Raw genomic sequence first — 10,134 nt, 5'->3', positions numbered from 1 at the left:
GGAACCATAATGTAAAAATATCAATAAATTGTTTGAATCAAGCATTTTAAGCAAATGTAAGGCTATTAGCAACCAGTAATTCTTAACAGTGTTTGAGTTCTGAGTAATATTATCATAACTGGCACTAAATATGACATGCATGCGCAATAGCTCACACTATACATGCTGCTCTATTGCTAAACTCCTTAATCGCAGCATGTATGTTAGACAACATATGCTGAGGCTTCATTATACTGAATCTTGCTGAGTCTTCATTATATGAATTATACAATCAGTGTACAATGTGCTTGATACACACTTTATACTCTGAAAGAGTACAAGAAGAGGGATGATTACAACATTACACAATTAGCATACAATGTGCTTGATACACACTTTATACTCTGAAAGAGTATGCAAGAAGAGGGATGATTACAACATTACACAATTAGTGTACAATGACCTTGATACACACTTTATACTCTGAAAGAGTATACAAGAAGATGGATGATTACATTACACAGTTAGTGTACAATGTGCTTGATACACACTTTATACTCTGAAAGAGTATGCAAGAAGATGGATGATTACAACATTACACAATCAGTGTGCAATGTGCTCGATACACACTTTATACTCTGAAAGAGTATACAAGAAGAGGGATGATTACAACATTACACAATTAGTGTGCAATGTGCTCGATACACACTTTATACTCTGAAAGAGTATGCAAGAAGAGGGATGATTACAACATTACACAATTAGTGTGCAATGTGCTTGATACACACTTTATACTTTGAAAGAGTATGCAAGAACAGGGATGATTACAACATTACACAATTAGTGTACAATGTGCTTGATACACACTTTATACTCTGAAAGAGTATGTAAGAACAGGGATGATTACAACATTACACAATTAGTGTACAATGTGCTTGATACACACTTTATACTCTGAAAGAGGATGCAAGAAGAGGGATGATTACAACAAATTCTGTTAATGTGAAACATGCCTGAAAAGGTTTTACAGTGCATGCAGTGATGACTGTGGTAACTATTGTCTGGCTGCATGCATGGTTAATCTATGCATGAATATTAATTTTGTTGATCATCATTATGCAACAGCTAGTTAACAGGTATTAAGGTTTCTAATTAGGAACCAGCTCATTATGCTTTGTGTTGAATATTCCACCTACCCTGCTCATCACTATCCTTTAGAATTCATTTCATACCTTGCTTGTAAGTTTGGCAGTTTGTTCTGAACAGATATGAATCATAATCACTTTTAACTTGTAATAAGAAAGTAAAGTAATCGCATTGTCAAGTATAATACCATTGATCATAATCAATTTTGTTGTAATAAAATGGTAACTGACTGTACTATTACAGTTTGTAAATTTTTTACTATGACATTCCATTTTCATAGTTCAGGACTTACTGTATCGCATTACTAATCTTCCTTTACATACAGTATCACTTATGATGATGATAATCAGTCAGTGTTAGTAGTTATTACTTGCTATCAGAGTACAATACTAATGGGAAAAATCAAATCATTTGGTCTGTTTTGATACTAATCTCATTATTGGTGGAACACTACATATAAAATGGGCTTTAGCAATGTCTAACTGAAATGCTGGTGTGACCTGGTACTGTACTTAAATACTTGGCAAGGCTTCAGTAGGCTTGCATATTGTTTGATGATTACATGAGAAAGTTATAGCAATACAAAATATCCAGGCTAAATAAACAGCATATGTGACCGGATTTGAAAAAACCAGGCTTCCACACACATCCAATTCTTCGACTTTAATTGCTAGTAACTTGACAACGCAGTATGCTATTGCCCTACAATTTCATACAATGCATTCATTGCCTTTATGTAATAAAAAGTCCAAATTGGAAACTGATAGCTTACTTTCATACTGAATTATGGTCCTTCAAAGTCATAAATTTGGATGTGTGTGGAAGCCTGGTTTTGTCAAATCCGGTCACATATAGGCATGAGGTTGTTATGCTCCAAAAATTAAGCATTATGCTTTTGAGCAGTGCTCAAAAAATCACCTATTATGCTTATGAGAATTGCCCATTATTCCCAAAATTATGCCACCATAATTGGCTAATAATGCCAGTGTATTGCTGTATCAGACCATTTTCATTGATGTTTAAGTTTCGAATAGTCTTGAATTCTTTAGCTGGTTACTGTATTAGAGTATTTCATTTCAATATGGCTGTTTTATTAGAGTAAGTAATATTCAGTGACTGTTCTATTACAGTTTCTGACTGTTCTCTTAGAATACCATAGATTCCCTAAAAATTCAGCAGAAATAAATTAATTCCGTTCGTGTCTGGCTGAACAATTAGGAACAAAATCTACCAACCCAGTGCTATTGTCAAATTTTTAGGTATCTATCCCTAATACAGTCTGCACACTTCATGCCTATGTTATTTTCAATCCGCTTACTGCTTATTTTCTGGATTTATTTCTACAGGGACCAACAGAAATGCCTTGAAGCAGAGCTGATGATACCACAATACTCACTTGGCTGCAGCGCTGTATACTATGATTGCCTACATTATCCAGGAGGGGTGGTCAATGTCATTACTACATTGCTTTTGAATACAATCACCCAGACGTAATAAAGGATTTCAACAAATAATAAAAACTAGAAACCACAATCAATAATATTATTAAGCTATCTTGTGATAAATCTTGCTACCAGATGCTGCATGAAGTGTTCCATGCTTTAACAAAGTGTTATCTGAGGGTGTATCATGTTACAAGGAGATGTGGGGCCAGGAGAGATTTTATTCTGTGAACAGAATGAACCTTGCGAAGATCGTTTTGCGGTAGCCGTGATGTCACATAATGACGTCGTTGGGAAGGTTCCCTGAACCATTTCACACTTGGTGCTTCATCCAGCATCGAGGTAGCATATTGTGTGAGGTCACTGGGAATCCTCAGTATATTCAAGAAACCTTTGTCAACTAGTACTTGAAGTACTGAAAAATTAGCGTGCTTATAATTAGAAACTTTCCTGTGCTTGCCAAAATTTAGAGCACATTGAGTTCAAAGCACAGGGAGTGCTGAATATTTAGAGATGCTGAAATTTTACAGAATCTATGGTATATTGATCTTTTCTAATGGAATTGTGCAATCTGCAGACTTTCCTACTATTAAAGCTTTATAATCACCTCAAAATGCTAGCATAATTTCTGATTCCCACACATATCTATTATGCCTGAAATTATGCCGGCATAATTGCTGCACCCCTAACAACACAGCATTCACAAACAACAAGCATTGTAAAGTCAAATTGTAAAGATGAAGCTATTGTGTTTTACTATTGATAGTTCCAGTATAAAAGTCTTCAGAAAATAATTTACAGGACACTGTTACATCATATGAATAGCCACAATGTTTTACAGAGAACTAGTAAACATAATTATTTTTATTATAACACATGGTTTATCATCTCAAAAACCACCAGTATGGATCTGCAGAATATGCTGGAATAATTTGCCTTACAAGCCACAATTTAACAGCTCCAGCTGTGATGCTCCACAGACATCATGAATACATAGTGCTTAACAATACAGTTATTGATTAGCAAATGGTTAAAGACCCACGAAATACCCATTCAAATCCTCCTATTATTCTTTATACCAATTCTTTTTTCTTCACCTATTATTCCCAATATTACTCCTAAAATGTCTGAAATTTAGCTAAATACATTTGTTTTCTTATGCAACTGTACTGGTAATTACTAACAAGCATATAATATTATTGTAGCTTAAAAGATTAAGATATTCTAATAGTGCAGTCACTTTACTTATTGGTGATTGGATGCTGTATTAAAGTATCTCAATCTTTTATTCCTGTTTTCTGTTAGCAATGCTTGAGAGATATCTCCAAATGAATTTTATGTTATACTGCAATTAAATTAATAAGTTTTAAAGAATTATTTTTGAAATCATCCTATTGTTCTGGAATTACTCCTGATTCTTTTACCGCCTATTATTCCCACAATTATACATCTGGTCTAAAACTTCTTGGCAATGTTAAAGTGCACTTGAAGTATAGTGCTGAATGATTCATACACAATACTAAAAGAAATCTCCCTACAAAGGAAGATTTAGGGGAGTGCATTGGATGCTGAAACATCCCAAACAATTTTGCTATGTAGTAGCTAGAAGGCTAAGAAAACTTGCACTATGTAGATGTAATTGCATTTTAAAATATACATGGGAAATAAATGATAGAAAGAAGAGTTAATCTCTTCTAGGAATTAACAAGAATGGGTCAAACTTATAATTATTTTTGGGATTATAAAGTTGCTAAATATTGAGATACTTTAATAGAATAGTGAACTACTCTAAAAGAACATTCAGCATTAAAACTCTTTTTTAAGGAGGAAAGAGTAATGTGTATGCTAAAATTAAACTCTTCTTCTTGACTAGTACACTGATCCTCACTATTGTGCCAAGCATCCTGTCATATTGATTGTTTGAATAATGTTAAAATCCTATAACTTTTATGTACCAACATTGATTCCTCTTGAAAGGCTATATATTATTTGTTGAGAATAACTTCTTATGGTTAGATATATAGTGGGTAATTTTAGTTGTAGCTACAAACTTGATATTTGTGTTGAGCTTGATCAGCTCCACACATTATTTAATTATTGTTGTAGCTTTAGAAAACAAAATGTGACCACTGTATGTATATAATATATGTATTATATACAATACTATTGTGCCAAAAGGGAAATTGCTTATGGTTGCATGCATATTGTACAATGGATGGTTATTGTAAGGTATCTCCTTTGGAATTGACAAGGTGATGATATACTTTCATCGTTTATGTTGACAAAGATCGCACTTTCAAATGCAACATAAAAGTAGGGTAGCTATCACAAGCAATTTTACTTCTACCTTTGTGTTGCATGAGCAATGAAACACAAAAGTAGAAGGGAAAAACAGGTCTTTTCGCCCATGTCAGTAGATTAGATTTTTCACCAAGAACACAAAGCTACATGAATAAATTATCTAATTTCAAAATCAAAATCAGCTAGACTTGAGTGGTCTGGTTTTGCTGATTGCTTTTCCCAAGCCCAGTGGTGATGTCATTGTGCTTTGTGGGGAATTAATGAAGCTCTGTTCAGCCTGAAGGTGGCTGTATGTGGGTGTACAGCTCTGTGGTGATGAACAAGGACCTGTGCTGTGAATTTTCTTTCATTTAGACCAGTTTTGAGATCTGAATGGCCCATAACTTGGCTTAATTCATCCCTATGCCCTCTTTTAAATTTTTTAAAACAGTCCCTTTCCCTCCTTCCGGGCCCTGCTTCCCTTGCCTTTTGGAGCTCACCTGATATGTACAGCCAACCTTGGTTTAAAAACTATCTAAAATGGCAAGAAGCTTAGCTGCTGGCTAGCTGAACAGTGGATGCTCTGGAAGGTAAGAAATTGGCATAAAACATGTGAAAATTTTGTACACATAACTTCAACTATTGGCAAGATACAGCATACTTAAAACCAGCATTTCTCAATAATTTAAAAAAGTGATAAGACCCCTCTGGGTTACATATAATACACAATATATACAGTGGTCACATTTTGTTTTCAAAAGTTACAGGAAAAATTAGGTAATGTGTGGAGCTGAATCAGCTGATCAGGTTTAACCCAAACATCACGTTTGTAGGTACAACTGACATTACCCACTATATTTTTAGCCAAAAGAAGCTCCTGGTAAAAATTTGAAAGCAGTTGTGACTGGTTGTGGTTTCATCAGCACCCCCATCTTGGGATATCCTAGATCCGCGTTGCACCATTTAATCAGCATTACAGAGATAATGTTAAAATAATTCATATGTCAGGCATCTTAAAAAGTATTTTTTGCATATTTTCTGATACTTTTGCTCGTGGCTATTAACATGTCATAGTGGTATTCTGTAAAATTATGTGTTTGTGAATTCTTTTAAAGACATTTGTAGGTGCTCAATTTATTTTGTAATGAACATGATCTATGTTTCTCACACAATCCTGATAATGAATCCCAGCATTAATGTACCCTTGAATTGCTTGGATATTTGTAACTATGAATCATTTTAAAATGCAATATATTTTTTATGGAGACAACAAGATAGTTCAACCATGATTAGGTTATGATAGGTAGTCAACAGGTAGTCACACAGGAACACCATACATATATTACCATTGTATGAGATGGTATGTAGCCAGATGATGATACATTAAGGTTATGATAGGTAGTCAACAGGTAGTCACACAGAAACACCATTCACATAACCATTGTGTGACATAGTATGTAACCAGATGATGATACAATAACAACTATACCTGACCAACACTGGAAACATCTTTATTGAATTCTTTGATGATACAGTAGACAATGTCTACTTTGTTGTCATCAACTGCTCTTTCTAGTGGTGTCTTCCTACCACGACCTCCAGGTATCTACATTAGTAAAATGACAAGGTCATTTATTACTATATAGAGTGAACACATCATAATGCAAATATATCAATTCAGTTACACATCAAGACACACAGCAGTGTGTTATGTGGCCAATGGTTAATGTGGCAAACAAGCAACATGAAGTATTTGATTTTCCATAACTTAATATATTATTAATTGGAAACAATTCTTCTATATAGGGCTTACTAAATAGTTATGCCATGAGACAAAATAATGTTTGATCAATGACACAGAAAACATGTGGATTGCTAGTCAGAAAAAAATTAAAATCATTTTCCATTTAATGATGCCCTAACTCCAGGAATTGACTTGTGATGCATGAAATGATCATCAGTGGAACACAGTAAATTCATCAGTCTATAAGAATCAAGACACACGGTAGTATGTCGTGCGGCCCAAGAAGCCGGCGCGCCACACCCGTGAGTATATTGACAGGAAGAACGAAAACGTCATTTTCACACATTTGTATCTCGGTGATCACTTATCTGATTGGAACCAAATTTGCTACACAGTTGCCCGCCAGCCTAGGGAGTCTACATTCCAAATTTGAAGGAAATCGCTCCAGCCATTTCCGAGATACGAGTTGCCAAAGTTTCGTTTTTTTTTCTTCTTCTTCTTCGTCTTTTCGCACACTTGCAAAAATTGCTATAACAAGCAAACGCGTACTTCGATCGCCTTGAAATTTGGCACACAGAAAGGGAGCCCAAAGGCGAATCCTAGCATCAAATTTGGTACAAATCCGATGAATGGTTCAGGAGTTATGACCGATTATTCGCGTAAAACAAGATCGATTTGTTGTCACGCCTACAGGGTAAACCGCTTCATGGAATGAGCTGAAAATTGCTATGTAGATGGAGTAACCATCGTAGGAGTGCCTTTTGGTGGTTTGAAAGGAATCGAGATAAAGACCACGGAGATATGACACAAAACCCAACCTGTGTCACAATTACGCGATCGATTTTTATGAATAAAAAAGTATTAGTTTTCACGCCTACTAGGCAAACCGCTTAGAGCAATGAGCTGAAAATCGGTGTATAGCTGGAATAATCTTCATAGAAAGTCCTTGCAGTAGTACAGAAGAATCGGATTACAAACCACTGAGTTATGATTCGAAAGCCAACTCCGTGTAGCAAATGCGAGTTCGAGATACTCTAATAGAACAGTCACCCTAATAGAGCATTCGGCTAATTTATTTATTCCATTATAGAATTTTATTACATCACAAGTTATTCTGTAGGGAGTTCAGCTGCAAACAGTTAATCTTATAGACAGTTCAGCAAGAAGACAGTCACCATGTGGAGAGTTAAGCAAATATATCACTATAGAGATTCAGAATATTACAAGTCACACTGAAGAAAGTTCAGGTCATGCACTGTGTAGAGAATTCAGCTACAATTAAGTCACTCTCTAGAGAATTCAGTTACACAGAATTCAGCTACACACAAGTCACTGTGGAGAGAGTTCAGCTACAAACAAATTACCCTTTAGAGTGATCAGCTACAAACAAAACACTTTGCAGGGTGTTCAGCTGCAACAAATCAACCTTTAGAGCGATCAGCAATGAACAAATCAACACAAATCTACCTGTAGAGAGATAAGCTAGAAACAAATCACCCTGTAGAGAGTTCAGCTACAAAAAATCACCCTGTAGAGACATCAGCTAGAAACTAGACACAATGTAAGCAGTTCAGCTACAAGCAATCACCCTGTAGAGAGTTCAGCTAAAACAAATCAACCTGCAGAGAGATCAGCTACAAACAAATCACCTTATAGAGAGTTTAGCTACAAACAGATTACCTGTAGAGAGATCGGCTACAAACAAATCAACCTGCAGAGAGATCAGCTACACACAAATCAACTTGTAGAGAGATCAGCTACAAACAAATCACCCTGTAGGGAGATCAGATAGAAACTAGACACAATGTAAGGAGTTCAGCTACAAACAAATCACCCTGTAGACAGTTCAGCTAAAACAAATCAACCTGCAGAGAGATCAGCTACAAACAAATCACCTTATAGACAGTTCAGCTAAAAACAAATTACCTTGTAGAGAGATTGGCTACAAACAAATCAACCTGCAGAGAGATCAGTTACACACAATTCAACTTGTAGAGAGATCAGCTACAAACAAATCACCCTGTAGAGAGATCAGCTAGAAACTAGACACAATGTAAGGAGTTCAGCTACAAGCAAATCACTCTGTAGAGAGTTCAGCTACAAACAAACCAACCTGTAGAGCGATCAGCTAGAAACAAATTACCCTGAAGAGAGGTCAGCTACAAAAAATCACCTTGTAGAGAAATCAACTACAAACAAAACAAAACAATTGTATATGAATTAGTGTGATGCTTGAATAATATCTTTGTGTGACTTCTTGTTGCAGTAGAAGTGGATGGGGTAAAGAAATGATTATCTAGAATTTGAGAATTTGGTACAAGTAGATCACATCACCCCTTTGTTTACGGTGTTGTAAAGATGGTAGGTTTAGATGTCTTAATTTGTCATAGTATGATAAATGGCTGATAGATGGAATCATTCTGACTGCTTTACACTGTATTCTTTCCAGTTTTTGATTGTCAAGTGGGTAAGAAGATCCCCATAATGACATTGTTATATTCAACAATTGGACGAACAAGGGCTTTATACAGCTTTACCATGACATCAGAGTCTTTACACTCAAATGAAGTTATAATGCTGAGCAAAATAGAGCAAAATACAGAGCATAATAGGTGAAAAATAAAAGAATCGTTGAAAAGGAAATAAGTGGGAAAAAAAGCAAAATAGAGACTCGTCCCTAGTTTTCAACAAATACTGAGTATTGATAAAGTATGACAATAAGGTTTGCATTTTGGGTAGTGATTACTTGATGCAGCATTGCAGTGTAGCTACAGAAGTTCTTCAAAAATGCTTCAAAACCGTTTGCCCTATTTACATTGATAGGGATGCATCGATTTAGCCAGAAAATTATTTGGCATAATGGGTGGGTAAAAGCAATGAGCAAAATGCTGGCATATTATTAGGTGCAATTTTTGTGAAGTGGATGTAAAATTGCACAAAGATCGAGATATTCTAATAAAACAGTCAGACACAATAACAGGTTTATCAACACATTACTAATTGTTACGGGAAGAACAATTGGCAATCGAGATACCCTAATAGAACAGTCACACACACCATACAATATTAGCTAGCTTCTTGCCATTATATGTTAAGAGCAAGTGCTGATTGAGATACTGTAATAGAACAGTTACTTTAAGGTGAAATTGCACTTGAAAATGGTAAATTAACAAAGATTAGTGCTGAGCAAAATTTATAATTCTTGAGCAAAATATGGATGAAAAATAAAAGAATTGCTGGAAAGAAAAATACTGTAGGTGAAAAAAAAGCAAAATAGACTCATCCTTGATTTTCCTGATCATTTTGCCATACATATTTATATTCATATGTATATGTATATATACATTTGAATGATCTATTAGAGTATGTTACTATAAAGTGACTGTTCTATTAGAGAGTATCAATCTAAGGTGCTATGTACAATGCATTTGAGTGTTCTATTGCAGTTTGCAGTTTTCACTGACTACAGGTTTGACTTTTACAAAACTACTGCACATGAATACATTATATGCAAGATCAAATTTCACTGTCACCATGTTAAGT

Source organism: Dysidea avara, chromosome 2, assembly GCF_963678975.1.
Source record: "Dysidea avara chromosome 2, odDysAvar1.4, whole genome shotgun sequence".
NCBI classification, from domain to species: domain Eukaryota; kingdom Metazoa; phylum Porifera; class Demospongiae; order Dictyoceratida; family Dysideidae; genus Dysidea; species Dysidea avara.
This window is presented reverse-complemented; position numbering follows the sequence as displayed.